Source organism: Crotalus tigris, unplaced genomic scaffold (genome assembly GCF_016545835.1).
Source record: "Crotalus tigris isolate CLP2741 ecotype Arizona unplaced genomic scaffold, ASM1654583v1 scf7180000018301.7375997, whole genome shotgun sequence".
Classification (NCBI taxonomy): Eukaryota; Metazoa; Chordata; class Lepidosauria; order Squamata; family Viperidae; genus Crotalus; species Crotalus tigris.
In genome coordinates, this window is record NW_024096931.1 from 1,396,168 (window position 1) to 1,410,591 (window position 14,424).

The 14,424-nt window shown below is 43.1% G+C and overlaps 1 protein-coding gene across 4 annotated transcripts in view; it reads left to right on the plus strand.

Moving 5' to 3' along the window:
* TNRC6A (trinucleotide repeat containing adaptor 6A) overlaps positions 1 to 14,424 on the plus strand; it is a 55,660-nt gene that overhangs the window by 1,109 nt on the left and 40,127 nt on the right. The gene's annotated exons all lie outside the window — the stretch shown is intronic.

The following is a 14,424-nucleotide window of genomic DNA, read 5'->3' on the forward strand; positions in this document are numbered from 1 at the left end:
TGTTGCTCACGTACAGTCTCTCATAATTCCTTTTTATCATAACAATTCCAAAAGTTAGGAATGCGTTGATATATTTCCAATAGTTTAATCTTGAAAATCAGAATAATAACCTCCCAGCATCTTTAGAAGCTTATACCACATAGCAAAACAAATAACTTTTTAAAGGATCCTCAACTTAATCCTTCTTGAAATTCTGATTTTTCTGATAATGCTAGTTGAGCTTCCTCTCAGCTCTTATGCTATTATTTAGAATAGATTAAAATTCAGTGTTGTTTTCATCTTCCTAGTTTTCCTGTGCTTTGGATAGTCTGAAAAATGAGGATGATTCAGTAGTTTTAAAATCCAACAAAATGTTAATTGGACAAAACACAGAAATTTGACAAGAACAGTAAATATTGCTACCAAGATATTTTCCGTCTTTATTGGGACTAAATAAGGATGATTGATTTTCCTCTTTGTAAATCTGTATTTCTTCTTTTAATCCTGAAAATTGTATCTGTCAGAGATCATAAGCAGGATATACATAAAATAAATACTACCAAGGAAAGCCTTCCCCATTCCTTGTATGAAAGAAATAATTTTCCCAGTTAAGTTGAATCAGGCATAATGAGGATTCTGTCTGAAGAGTAGTTTGTGTATATTCCTCACTCTGAGAAATATATAAAAGCATGAAGAATATGTTAAAGGTGACCTAAGCATTTGCCTTCAGTGCTGAGCATAGTCATGAAGGGCTTGCGAAGAACTACTGCAGCAGTAACGGTTCTGTTTATGTCTGCATGATGTTCTTACTATGCTCCTCGGAATAAAACCTGATTAATGGGAGTATTTGCTTTTTAGAATGGCCTGACTAAATAGTATACAGGTAGTCCTTGACTTATGACCACGATTTCCATTGCTAAGCAAGACAGTTGTTAAATGAATTTTATAACCATTTTACGAGCTTTGCAGTTAAGTTAGGAACAGGATTGTTAAATTACTCTGGCTTCCCCATTGACATGGCTGGTCAGGTGGTCCCGATCACATGACCTCCGGGGCATTGCAAACGTCATAAATACCTGCCAAATTTTGATCACTAACCAATGGGGGGGGGAGGGGACTGTAGTAGTCCTAAGTCATTTTTTCCCCAGTGCACTTGTGACTTCCAACAGTCCCTAAATGAATGGTGGTAAGTCAAGAAGAGCCTCTGCATGAAGTGAAATCCACGAGTTCATATGCCCTGTAGAAAGGCCTGAGTCAGAAGATAGTTGAAGCTGTGCCTGTAAACGTTTGTAAGGGTCAGTACCTCCAGGAGCAGACTACGTTTTAGATCAGCGGTCCCCAACCTGCGGTCTGTGGACCAGCACTGGGCCATGGCATGCCAGAAACCGTTCCGTGCAAGCAAGCAAAACCCCATCCGCAGGATGCAGGCAGTACATGAAACCATGCTCCCTCCGGTCCGCGGAAAAATCTCTCTACGGAACCGGTCCCTGGTGCCCAAAAGGTTTAGACCAGTGGTTCTCAACCTTTCTAATGCCGCGACCCCATAATACAGTTCCCCATGTTGTGGTGATCCCCAACCACTTATACATGGGGCGTGGCCAAAGAAAAGGGGGGAAAAATGGCGGACAGCCTTGTTTGGCGACTCCCGTGAAATGGTCGTTCGACCCCAAATGGGGTCCCGACCCACAGGTTGAGAACCACTGGTTTAGATTATCTGCAACAGCAGCCCTCAACCTTTTGGCCACCAGGGACAGATTCCATGGGGAGCGTTTTTCCCCGCAAACTGGGGCGGTGTGGTTTTGTGCACTTGTGCAGCCCGGTTTCTGGCGAGCCATGCTCCGGTGCCGGGCTGCAGACCGGGGGCTGGGGACACCTGATCTACAGTATTATGCTGCAATTCCTTTTGACAATGAACCCATAAGAGGCCTGGTGAACCAATGTGTGTAGTCAAATTTGTACAGGAAGAGACAGTCTTTTTGAAAGTTTGGCCTGCAACAATCAGTAAAGAGGTCCATCAAGACTAAATCCACCATTTGAGAAATGTAGTTAAGTGGACGTTGCCAGGTCTCTGCTACTGTACCCTCCCCTATCACCAAAAAAGCTGGCTTCATTCAGTTGTGAATTATTTGAAGAATTAACCAGAAACAGTCAACTCTTTGTGCTTGGTATTTGCACCTCTGCCCATCCTATCTTGTAGGCAAGGGAAAACCATGTCCCAAAGAATTGTTCCCTATTGTGGCTTTGGGCAGTCTTTCATCTCTTTGCTTTAGCTAAACATGTCATGTAGCTTAAATTGTACCTTTCTTAATGTGTAAGTAACCTTAACATATGAAATCCATGCACTAAAGGTTTACCAAATGTTGCCTAAGATTTTAAATGTTAAGTGAGCAAAATCAGAGAAAAGAGCTGGAGGAAAGGCAGGGTACAAGCATAAACACGTATTATGCATTTTCCCTTATATATCATTTATTCAATCTGCCTTAAGTCTAGAAAACATTTGGAATTCAGTTTATTTTTGATTTCCATTTCAGATGTTTATTATGCTTTATTTGTGCAAATATCCATGTCCATTTCAAAAGGAAATGGACTAGCAATACAGGTAGTCCTTGACTTATGACCACCACTGAGCCCAAAATTTCTGTTGTTAAGTGAGACATTTGTTAAGTGAGTTTTGCCCCATTTTATGACCTTTCTTGCCATAGTTGTTAAGTGAATCACTGCAGTTGTGAAGTTAGTAACATAGTTGTTAAGTGAAATTGGCTTCTCCATTGCCTTTCTTGTCAGAAGGTCTCAGAAGGGGATCACATGATCCTGGGACCCAACAACCCTCATAAGTATGAACCAGTTGCCAAGCATCCAAATTTTGATCACATGACCGTGGGGATGCTGAAAGGGTCATGAGTGTGAAAAACAGTCATAGGTCTCTCTTCAGTGCCATTGTAACTTTGAACGGTCACTAAATGAACTGTTATAAGTCAAGGATTACCTGTAAAAACATTATAAGAAGAGCACACTGACTAAATGAAGTCAGTGATCTATATTATTAGCATTCATATGTTCTATGGAATGTTAACATTTTAAAGAAGATTCCTAATCTTAGGTGGCAGGTTGTCCTTGAGCATACCTTCCCTCATGGGATTGCATGAAACAAGCCAGATCTGGGTAGGAAAGATGGGTACCAAGTTTCGGTATTTAGGATTCTGTCGCCTAGCTTACTATGTAATATTCTGAAATAATAATCAGGATAGAGCTGTAAGGGACTTTGGAGTCTTCTAGTCCAGCCCCCTGCTCAAGCAGAAGATCTTATACCCCTTCAGATAGGTGGCTGTCCAGTCTTTTCTTAAAAGCCTCCAGTGAAGGAGCACCCATAACTTCTGGAGGCAAGTCGTTCCATTGGTTAATTGTCCTCACTGTTAGGAAACTTCTCCTTAATTCCAGGTTGCTTCTCTCCTTGATTAGTTTCTATCCATTGTTTCTTGTCTTCTGGTGCTTTGAAAAATAAGTTGACCCCCTCTTCTAGACTGGTCATACCCAATTCCTGCATCCATTCTTCGTATGTTTTGGTCTCCAGGCCCTTAATCATCTTAGTTGCTCTTCTTAGCACTTTTTCCAAAGTCTCAACATCTTTTGTGTAATGTGACCAAAACTGGATGCAGTATTCTAGGTGTGATTTTACTAAGGATTTATAAAGCGATACTAATACTACACATGATTTTGATTCTATACCTCTTTTTAAACAACCAAGGATTGCATTAGCTTTTTTTGACTGCTGCCACACACTGCTGGCTCATGTTTTAAGTGATTATCTACTAGGACAGTGTTTCCCAAACTTGACAATTTTAAGGCATGTGGACTTCAACTCCCAGAATTCCTCATGCCTTAAAATTGTCAAGTTTGGGAAACACTGCACTAGGACTACAAGGTCCCTCTCACAGTTACTGTTTTTGAGCCAGGTCTCGCCTACTCTGTGCTTGTACAAATTGTATGTTTATGAATTAAATCCATTCTTATAAATGCATTATTTTTTTAACATTTCTATATCCCTCACCCAGGCATCTAATGTCCTAGTAAAATTTATAAATATTAAAATAATCATCTAAAAATAAAAGGTAAAAAAAAAAAAAAACACCCTCAAATGTGGATTAGGGGCAGGATGCAAATTTTTGTCTCCAGATGGCCTCTTAAAGAGCTCGGCCTTTTATTTGTCTGGAATGGAAGGACAGCCAATTTTACTGGGATGGGGCAGTTCTTGGAAAGGCCTGTTTCCAAGTCTCCCCTTGATGAAGAGGAACCCAAAATATCCTCTTGTGCACTAACCAACCAGGAGATTGGATCTAAAACCATATAACTTTGTTGTTAAGATTTCAACCCAGCCAGTAGTTGGATTGTAGAAGGCAAAAATCTGAACAAATAATTTTTTTAAAGACTTCATAGTTAATAAGCTCCTTGATATATATCTGGAAATAAACCGATAACCAGCCTCTAATACTGGTGAAGCACAGCTATATCAACTCACCGGTATGCAGATTGCTGCATTTTGTACCAAATGTCCCCAGTACTTTTCAAGTTATTGAATTTTGAAGTAACAAGGCTGTAAGCGACTAGTGCCGCTTCTGAAGGCTGCCTCCTCTCCGAAGGGGGCAGTTGCATGCCAACTGACCTAGGTACACTGTCCATTAGCTCTTCTAGTAGGAGCTGTGAGTCGGACTCTCGGGTTCCAGATGTGCTCCTTCATTGGGAATGCAGCTCCATCTAGAGTAGTTGGGAATGGCATCAGCAGTTGTTTCTGGATGGATTGTGTTTGCACAAAATTGGAAAGCACTGAAAGCCCCCCCAGAGGGAGAGGTGATTGGGAAAATACTGGAATGTGTAGAAATGAATAGACTAACTATGACAATTAAAGATAAGACAGAGTCAGACTACTATGAAATCTGGGGAACTTTTTATGATTGGCTGAAAAGAGAATACGGTTAAAAGATAGTGAACATCAATTTAGATGGAAGAAGGAGCAGATAAGGAGGGAGACCCAGGTGACACAGTATTGAATAACTGGAGGTTGTATAAATATTTATAGAAGTATATACCGAGAAGGTTAGATAAATAGAAGTATTAATGTAAGAGAACATTAATTTTATTGTATATAATACAGATAGGGAAATTTGGAGTTGCTTGGACATTACTCCTGAATTGTATCTGAAGAGGGATGAGAGGGAAGAAAGGAAAGGAGAGAGAAAAGAGTAAAGGAGGGGAGAAGGAAGTAGGAAGGTTGGAGGAGAAGTGGGGAGAAAGGGGAGGAGAGTGGTGAAGAGGAGAGGAAGAAGAGGGAAGTAGGGAAGAGAAGAAAGGGAGAAAGAAGGTAGAGAAGAAGGAGTGTGGATACAGTGAAAGGGGAAATGGGCGAGCAACATCAAAAGTCATGTGTATGTATTTATTTCATTTTATTAAAAGTATCTTATATATGAACGTAAAAAGAATGTATGTTAACATCTGATAAATATCATGGTATATGTATGGGGGAGAGTTTGGAAAAATAAAAAATTATTAAAAAAAAACCAGTTGTTTCTGGACAAAGAGACAGTGCATCTTGCTGGAATGCAGTTTCGGCAAGTTTTGTCCCATTCGTGTCCTTTCAGTCTCCAGATGCTGCATTAGTACTTCCACAGCATCTCTGCTTGGCCCAGGGTGAAGAGATGTAAAGGGATGCCATTTCCTTCTCGGTGATACTCTGCCCTACCAGCAGTTGACCTTTTTCAGCAGTTTCATCTGTGTGTTAAATAACATGGAAGACAGTGCTGACCTGTGTAGTACCTTATGCTGGAGTACCTAAGAGCTCAACTGATATTGATTGTAATCGTCCATTTAGCGCAGTGTCCCTGAATCCCAACCTTTGTTGGCAGTCCAGAAGCATATCATCATTAATGATATTGAACCACTGCAGTGAGCTGTGTTCCCTCCAGGTCCTGTCAGAGGACATCCAGCACTGTCCTCCATGTCTGGGCCAAATCTCTTTCCTTCAGAATTTCCTGAAACTGCAGCCCAACCGCTTTATCCACCTTCCCCCCTCCCCAAATCGGAAGATTGCATGATGTGCGTGGATTGAGAGATGCAGCGCAGGCTACTGCCTTTTTCCAGGAGGCAGGCATCACCCCCACTCTCAAAAAGATATCCAGGCTTCCTGGAGAAGGCAGGTGGGGCATGGATCTGGCCCAGAGGTGGCTCAGCTCATGCCACAGAGGACCCTGTAAAACAGCGGTTCTCCACCTGTGGGTCGGGACCCCATTTGGGGTCAAATGACCATTTCACGGGGGTCGCCAAACAACGCAGTCCGCCATTTTTTCCCCCTTTTCCTTAGCTGGGCTACTCCCTTTTATTCTGTTGGCTTTTGAAAGCCAATAGAATAGACTCTCTTGAATAGAGTCTCATTCTATTGGCTTTCCAAAGCCAATAGGAATTCTCCAGGCTGTCTCTGCCCTCCTGAGCCCGCCAAAAGTCCCATTCTGCAAACGGTGCTGCACCAGTTGAGTAGTCCTCGACTTATGACCGGTTGAGTAGTCCTTGACTTAACGACCGGTTGGGGGGGGTCGCGACATTAAAAAGGTTGAGAACCACTGCTGTAAAATATTAGAGGTCACAAGCCCAGCAGAATCCCAAATCACAGCCTCAGTTAGCTCATTTTCTTCTGCCAATAATACGTATTATATGTGTGTAATAGGACCCAGTGTGTAGGCCTCCTTTTTCCTCCTCAGCTCTTGTGGATGACTGTCTCTACATACTTGAATCCGATGCAGGGTAATGCCGGGGAAAGAAATAAGAGCTTGTGCTGAGCTGGGGAAAGTGTGCTTAGCCTGGAGAGAGCAAGCGCTAATCAGCTAATCAGCCCAAGGCAGTTCACCGAGAGGGAAATGGTTCCCAGACAGGCTGCTGAGAAGGTTTCCGGGCTGTGGGTTCCCACTTGCTGGCTCTGGCTCTTGCATGCCTCCTTTTTATATCCTTACAGCATCTGCTACAGATGTGCCACCCTAGGCCCTGATTTTGCTCTTCTGCTTTCTCCAACTGACTGGGCACAGCTAGGTGGAGTTAAATAAGAGCATTGCTGTGTCCTCTGGGGGATTATAAAGTATGGGCCTCACCAGTTCTGTTAAACTTTTCTTCCTCTTTCTTCTATGTAGGAGTGCACATTTGCAACAGAGATGAAATCGACAGCAATGTAGGTCAAAGTTCTTGAAAGTCTTGGTGCCAGTTTTGAGGGAGGGGGGAGACTGGATGTTTGAAGAGGCCTCAAGGTCCTTCCCAGTCCGAAATGTTTCAGTTGATGCTCAGCTTTTCTTATTGTTTCCTTGTTGCTCAGTGTTTAGCCTTGAGCTGTGGAGATTGTGTAGTTCCCCTAACTAGATGCCCCCCCCCCCAGACATGAGTGTGGGGAAAGACAGAAAACCTGCAAGTTTCACTTTGACTACTGTAACCCACATAATCTAATAATTCTTTGATTCTTTTAAAAATATGTAACAAATAATATTGATGTCCAGCACAAAGAGTTCTGCCTACTTTTAATTTATTAAAATTGCAACATATTGAAGTAGGAGTAGCTGATATGGAGTTGACAGCAGCTGGTCAGGGATTCAAAGGGGCTCCATGGAGCTCCTGAAGGGAGGCCTCCAGTCCCCCTCCAGTTCTCTATAAGCCTGCTGCCAAGCCCTTAATGGGGGGGGGCTCTAAGGGGAGGTGTTCCCCTCCCCCCACTTATAGGGCGGCGGAATACCTTTTATGAGCCGAGGTGGCACAGCAGTTAGAGTGCAGTACTGCAGGCCACTTTAGCTGACTATGTTCAGCAGGTCAGCGGTTCAAATCTCACCGGCTCAAGGTTGACTCAGCCTTCCATCCTTCCGGGGTAGGTAAAATGAGGACCCAGATGGTTGGGGGCAATGTAAATATATATATACATTGCTTACTGGTGTACACCGCTTAGAGAGTAGCTTGCACTTAAAGCGGTATATAAGTCTCATAAATAAGTAAATAAATAAACCAGCAGCCCCCAACCTTTCTGGCATCCAGGACCGGTTTGGTGGAAAACACGAACTGGGGAGGGGGGGATGGTTTCGGTCACTGCTCACTTCCAGCTGTGTGGCCTGGGAGTTGGAGCCCCCTGCTTTAAAGCAACTGGCAATCCAGAGCTCAGTGGAAATTCATCCCTTTCTGATCCAGGCTTCTTACAAGGGGAGTAGGTACCTGTTCCAGCACCACATTTCAGCCTTCCCTGGGTGAAGTTGCCGCCTCCTTTTCTTCCTCCCTGGCAGCTCCTTGCAGCCAGCTTGCTTGAATCTACGTGGCAGTTTGCATCAGAGTCTTTTGTTCCCTAACTCTGCAGCAACTTGCTGGGCTACACAGACTTTTGCCTGGGTTCCTTGATGTGTGTTGAATAACACCAGCCTTGACTTGTTTGGGGCCCTGGATGAACTGGTGGCTGGCAAATCTTGTGTCAGTCAAACTGGATTCCCAGTGTCTGGAATGATCCCCCCCTATATATGGCAAGCCCCAATTCTGCTTGCCTTTAGAACAGCCATGAAGAGATATGACATTTTCCCCTAGTGTTTGAATCTAGTGGAGGAATAGACAACCTTTGACTTGCTTAATTATCCTGCTTGGTTGCCTGTTTGTATTTTAGGTATGTATGGGGTTTTGCTTCGTAGCCTACATTCTGGGGTTTTCAGAGTCTATTTCTGTACAAATTGGCCACATTGCTTAATTTTAGTAGTCACTTTAGGTAGTACTTGATAGTTGACCTATGGCTTAGAATATAAAATTGAGCCATTCCTTTATACATGTTTTAAAATACATTTATAAATGTATAAAATACTTTATATATTTATAAAATAAAGTCATTATAAAATAAAATAAAATTCACCTGCAAAACCTAAACAAAGTTTTCAGTTGTACACAAATAATAGTCATGTGCACATAGACATGTTTGCTGAGCAAGCAAAACCTATGCATGTTTACTCTATAACAGGGTCTCCAAACTTGGCAGCTTTAATACTTGGAACTTCAGCTCCCAGAATTCTCCAGCCAGCTTTGGTTTACTGGGTGGGGAATTCTAGGAGTTGAAGTCCACAAGTCTTAAAGTTGCCCAATTTAGAGACCCTTGCTTTATAGTTCCGTTCACTGTACTGGTTCTTTGGGGTACTGTAGCTATGTGTAGACCTCTGTTGTACTAGAGGAGATCTGTTAAGCCTTGCTTATTCCATATAAACTGGAATAAGAGTTCTCTGAGGTGTTAAACCATGTTTTCCTTCATTTAAGAGGAAAGATGGATTTATTTTGAAAAAACAAAGATGGGATTGAAAACCTTTGTAAAATTACATTGTGAGCAAAAAGAAGTCTGTGGTTGCTTAAGCTGTAATACATCTTTTTGATTCAGGAACCCTTTCTTGCAGTTAACTGTTATCTACATTCATGCTAGCCTTATTCTCTTATTCCCCCCCCCCCATCACTACATTACCCACAAAATAGGTCCTGTGGAGTGCTGTGAACATTTCTCTAGCTATGGAAACTCTCCATAAAATATTCTGATTTTCATATCTTAATTTCTTTGAACAGAAAAGATTTCCATTGCTAACATTCCATACAAATGACATTGTTAGCATGCTCCTTTCCCCTCCCTCTGGAAACACAATCTGAGAAAATTGCAGTGGGCTAAAAAAGTTTGTGAACCCTTTGGAGTTTTAATATTTCTGCATAAATATGATCTAAAGCAGGGGTTCTCAACCTTGGCAACTTTAAGACGTGTGGACTCCAACTCCCAGAATTCCTCAGCCAGGAATGTCTCTTCATGCTGGCTGTGGAATTCTGGGAGTTGAAGTCCACATGCCTTAAAATGGTCAAGGTTGAGAAACACTGGGTTAAGGCAAGATGATTTCCTAGCGGTCAATTCTAGCACAGCATGTGGACCCCTCCTTCCAGCTGGGTGACGTGTCCAGAGGAGGTTCAGCACTTACTTTCGTTTCCCCCGAAGCATTTTCTCTCCTCCCCCCCTTCATTCCCTCCCCCCCACAGTTCATGGCACTCAGTCACCGCAGTGAAGCACAAGCAAGCATAAGGTGGCAGCTGACCCTATGAATAATTTAAAATGAAGGGCAAAAGCAGCTTCTCTCTCTGGCAGTCTGGCCCTGCACCGTTCATCTCCTGGAGTAAGTCGCTACTCTACCCCACAGCCATTTGGCGCAGCGCACATTTTGCACATGAAGGAGGACAGGGGGAGTGCAGCTTAGGCAGGAGCTGATGTGCCAGTAGTGCAAGCAATTGCTCTGCTACAGGATGCTCAGTCGTGAGAGGTAGAAAAGGGCTGCTCCTGGCTCTTGTGCAGGGTGGCAACCTCACTCTTTGTGTGTGTGGTGTGGGACTTGAATGCGTGGCTGATGGAAGAGCTGGGTGTGTGTCTGTCAAAGGAGGGCTTGAGGATTTAGCTGGCCGTGTATTAAGTAGCCTGCTGCTTGGGAGGCACATAATCCCGCTGCACTGGTGTGTTTCCATGTCATTGAGCTGGGAACGGGCCTTGCAAGACAATACCGACTTGAACGCTGAAGGCCCCTTTCAGCACATTGAATGGGGAGATCACACAGTGAAAACGACGCACAAGACTCATGTACAAATAGTCCTTGACTTACAACCGTTCATTTAGTGGCTGTTCAGAGTTACAACGGCCCTGAAAAAAGTGGCTGATGTGCATTTTTCACAGTTACAACTTTTTCAGCATCCCCATAGTCACATGATCAAAATTCAGATGCTTGACAAACTGGTTCTTACTTTCGACCGTTGCCGTGTCCCGGGGTCACATGATCCCCTTTTGTGACCTTCTGACGAGCAAAGTCAGTGGGGAAGCCCAGGTTCAATTAACAACCGTATTACTAGTTTAACAACTGCGGTGATTCATTTCACACACGTGGCAAGAAAAGTTGTAAAAAATGGAACAAAATTCACTGAACAAATTTCTCATTTAGCAACATAAATTCTGGGCTCAATTGTGGTGGTAAGTCGAGGACTACTTATAATTGAAAGTGGCTGGAGAAGCAGGATATAGTCAAAAGGAGGGCTCCGTTCTGCAGATTGTGTACAATTGGAAGAGTTTGGGAAGGCAGTTCTTCTAAGGTAGCTAAATCTCCCTCCCTCCCTCCCTCCCTCCCTCCCTCCCTCCTTCCTTCCTTCCTTCCTTCCTTCCTTCCTTCCTTCCTTCCTTCCTTCCTTCCTTCTTTGCAATTTCATAAATGAAACTACCAAAAAATGATCCTGTCCGAATCCAAGTCCTTGCTCCAGATTTGTGCTTTGTGGGATTTTAAGTCAAGGTTTGTATGCATATTTTATGTTTCAGTTGGTTGCGAGGGGGGGGGGACTCCTTATAGTGGTTGGATTATTTCCTTGAGAGCAGCAGCACTGAGTCACATTCCACAGCAATGCCTGCTATTCGGGAGACAAGCTCATTTCCTTCCTTTTTGTAGGAGTTAGGGTTTTAGCTAAGATGAGCCTCTGCTTCTGAAAGTGGCTCTCAGAGTCTAGCTGGTCCAGGGGTGAGGGCCTAGTGAAGGCGAGGTATTCAGTAAACAGTAAGCTTTTCAGAAATGAAAATAATCCTGGGCTTTTATTTGGATACTTGAGTTGGAGGTTGACCTTAAATTAACTCTAACTGATCCCACGACATCAGACCATAACATATAACAGTGACTTTCCCAGCCAAACCCCACAGATGTCCAGATACAGCTCATGTAAACGTGTTCTCTTTGTTATGGGACCCCTCTGCTATCTCCTTCACACCTGCTAGAATGTCCTTGAAAGGTTTCCAGACTGCTGACTTTCAGCAAGCCTTTCTCTAACTCCGGGATTCCCAACCTTAGCAATTTGAAGACTTGTGGACTTCAACTCCCAGAATTCCCCAGCCAGCCATGTTGGCTGGGGAATTCTGGGTGTTGAAGTCCACAGGTCTTAAAGTTGCCAAGGTTGGGGACTCCTGCTCTAACTAACCCATTTGAAAGCAACACCTCCCTCCCCCCTTATTCTAACGGCAAGATTAAAACAGGGAGACACGTAGCTGCCAAATTTTCACTCTTGACAATATACATACATACATATACACCATACAGTATATATACACATACATATATACATACATATACATATACATAATATGTGTATACGCACACATATACACATATATAGTCCACAGTCCATTTTGAATACATAGTGAATACATATGAGTCAAGGGGGCGCAGCAGTTCGAGTGCAGTCCTGCAGGCCACTTTAGCTGACTGTGTTCAGCAGGTCAGTGGTTCAAATCTCACCGGCTCAAGGTTGACTCAGCCTTCCATCCTTCCGGGGTAGGTAAAATGAGGACCCAGATTGTTGGGGCAATGTAAATATATATATATATATATATATATATATATATATATATATATATATATATATATATATATACACACACACACACACACACACACATACATACACATTGCTTACCGGTGTACACCGCTTAGAGAGTGCTTGCATATGTATATGTTTTCTGAGGTTTTCGCGGGTATCTGTATGTAGGTCTTTGGTTGTTCGGGTTTTCTCCCACGTAAAATTGGAAGTGTCTTGGCGACGTTTCGACGAAGTCCCATTCGTCATCTTCAGGCTGGTGCTTTCAGCTTCGTGCCTGAAGATGACGAATGGGACTTCGTCGAAACGTCGCCAAGACACTTCCAATTTTACGTGGGAGAAAACCCGAACAACCAAAGACCTATATATATATATATATATATATATATATATATATATATATATATATACACACACACACACACACACACACACACACACACACACACACACACATTGCTTACTGGTGTACACCGCTTAGAGAGTGCTTGCACTTAAAGCGGTATATAAGTCTCACAAATAAATAAATAAATAAATACATAGTGGAAAAAAGAGTTGAGGGGTTTTATGATTTTTATGAGGGGCTTAGCCCGAATCCTGTAGACTTTGGAAACACAAGACCCCCAGTAAGGAGTTTAGATAAAAACTTGCAGAAGGAGGTGGGAGAGTAACTGTAATAGGATCTATTAAATAAGTCAAGGAAAAGCATTAGCTGATAAGTTTTGTTACATCTGCCATAAAGCTCAGAGTCTGGAATGAGCAAAATGAATTTGAACTCTGAGAGTGGAAACGCAAGTTCAATGCGCTAGATCTCACAGGGACGTTGGGATAATTTCCACACTGCATTGGCTATAGCAGCTGAAGGAGACAGGAAGCCATAGATACGTACTCTATCTGCACCTGCTTAGAAATTAAAGTGAGTTAATTTAGTAAAAGTGTGGAAAACATTGGCGTTAAAATCAAGAGAGAAACAAGAACAATTTCTGTACTATTTATGCCGTTTACCATAAATCAAGGCGATGCTGCATTCCAAAGCAAAAAAAACGGCAAATGGGGCTATTAGAATGAAGAAGGATTTTAATTGCTCCAACCTCTCTTGGAAGACAAACTGAACAAACTGAACTTTCAGGAAACGCCTCACTTCTCTGGCTGACAATGCTGGCCTTCAAGCAGAAAAGGGAAGCAGAAAAGTATTAACTGTCACTGGTTTGATACTAACTGAAGAGTAAAATTTAGTAAATGATATGGAAGAAAGCTAGGATTGAGGCTTAACCAAAATGTGTGTGTGTGCGTGTGTGTGTGTGTGTAGACTGGCTAATTCAGAGACATTTGTCACTTCCTCATGCAACTCTTTCTCCACTTGACCTCAACGTTGTCTTCATTGACCAGAGCAGCTTTTGGAGGCTGGGGGAGGGGGGCAGTTTTTCCACCTTTATTTGCAAATACTTATGGGCAAACCAAGTTTTTTGAGGCTAAATTGGCAACATTCTGTATAGTAAATATATTGTTGAAAACAATGTTCACGAGGTGGCAGCCTTTGGTTACCAAATAATAATGAAAATAAAATTGGACTTTAATTACCCATTGGTTTCATGGAAGGATTACTTTGCTAAAAAGTCATCTTGTTGGACCCTTTCTGTGTGCGCCTGGATGATGCTTCTCCTTTTCTTCTCATCTCCCCCTGCATTATGTTCCTGTCAAGTAGAATCAGATAGAGCTGGAAGGGACCTTGGAGGTCTACTAGTCCAACCCCCTACTCAAGCAGGAGAGCCTAGGCCAGTGATGGCGAACCTTTTAGAGACCGAGTGCCCAAACTGCAACCCAAAACCCACTTATTTATCACCGGGTGCCAGGTGGGCGTGGCCCCTGGATGGGCATGGCTGTGGTGGTCATGGCAGATTGGGTGGGAGTGGCCAACGTGGGCGTGATCACCTCAATGCTGCTCGTGGGGAGGGAAACCTGTGGGGGGCAGGCAGGGTTGGGGGAGATCCAGGGGGCTCTGGCAGGTGGGGCGGTGGTCCTGCGGGGTGAGGAGAAGCA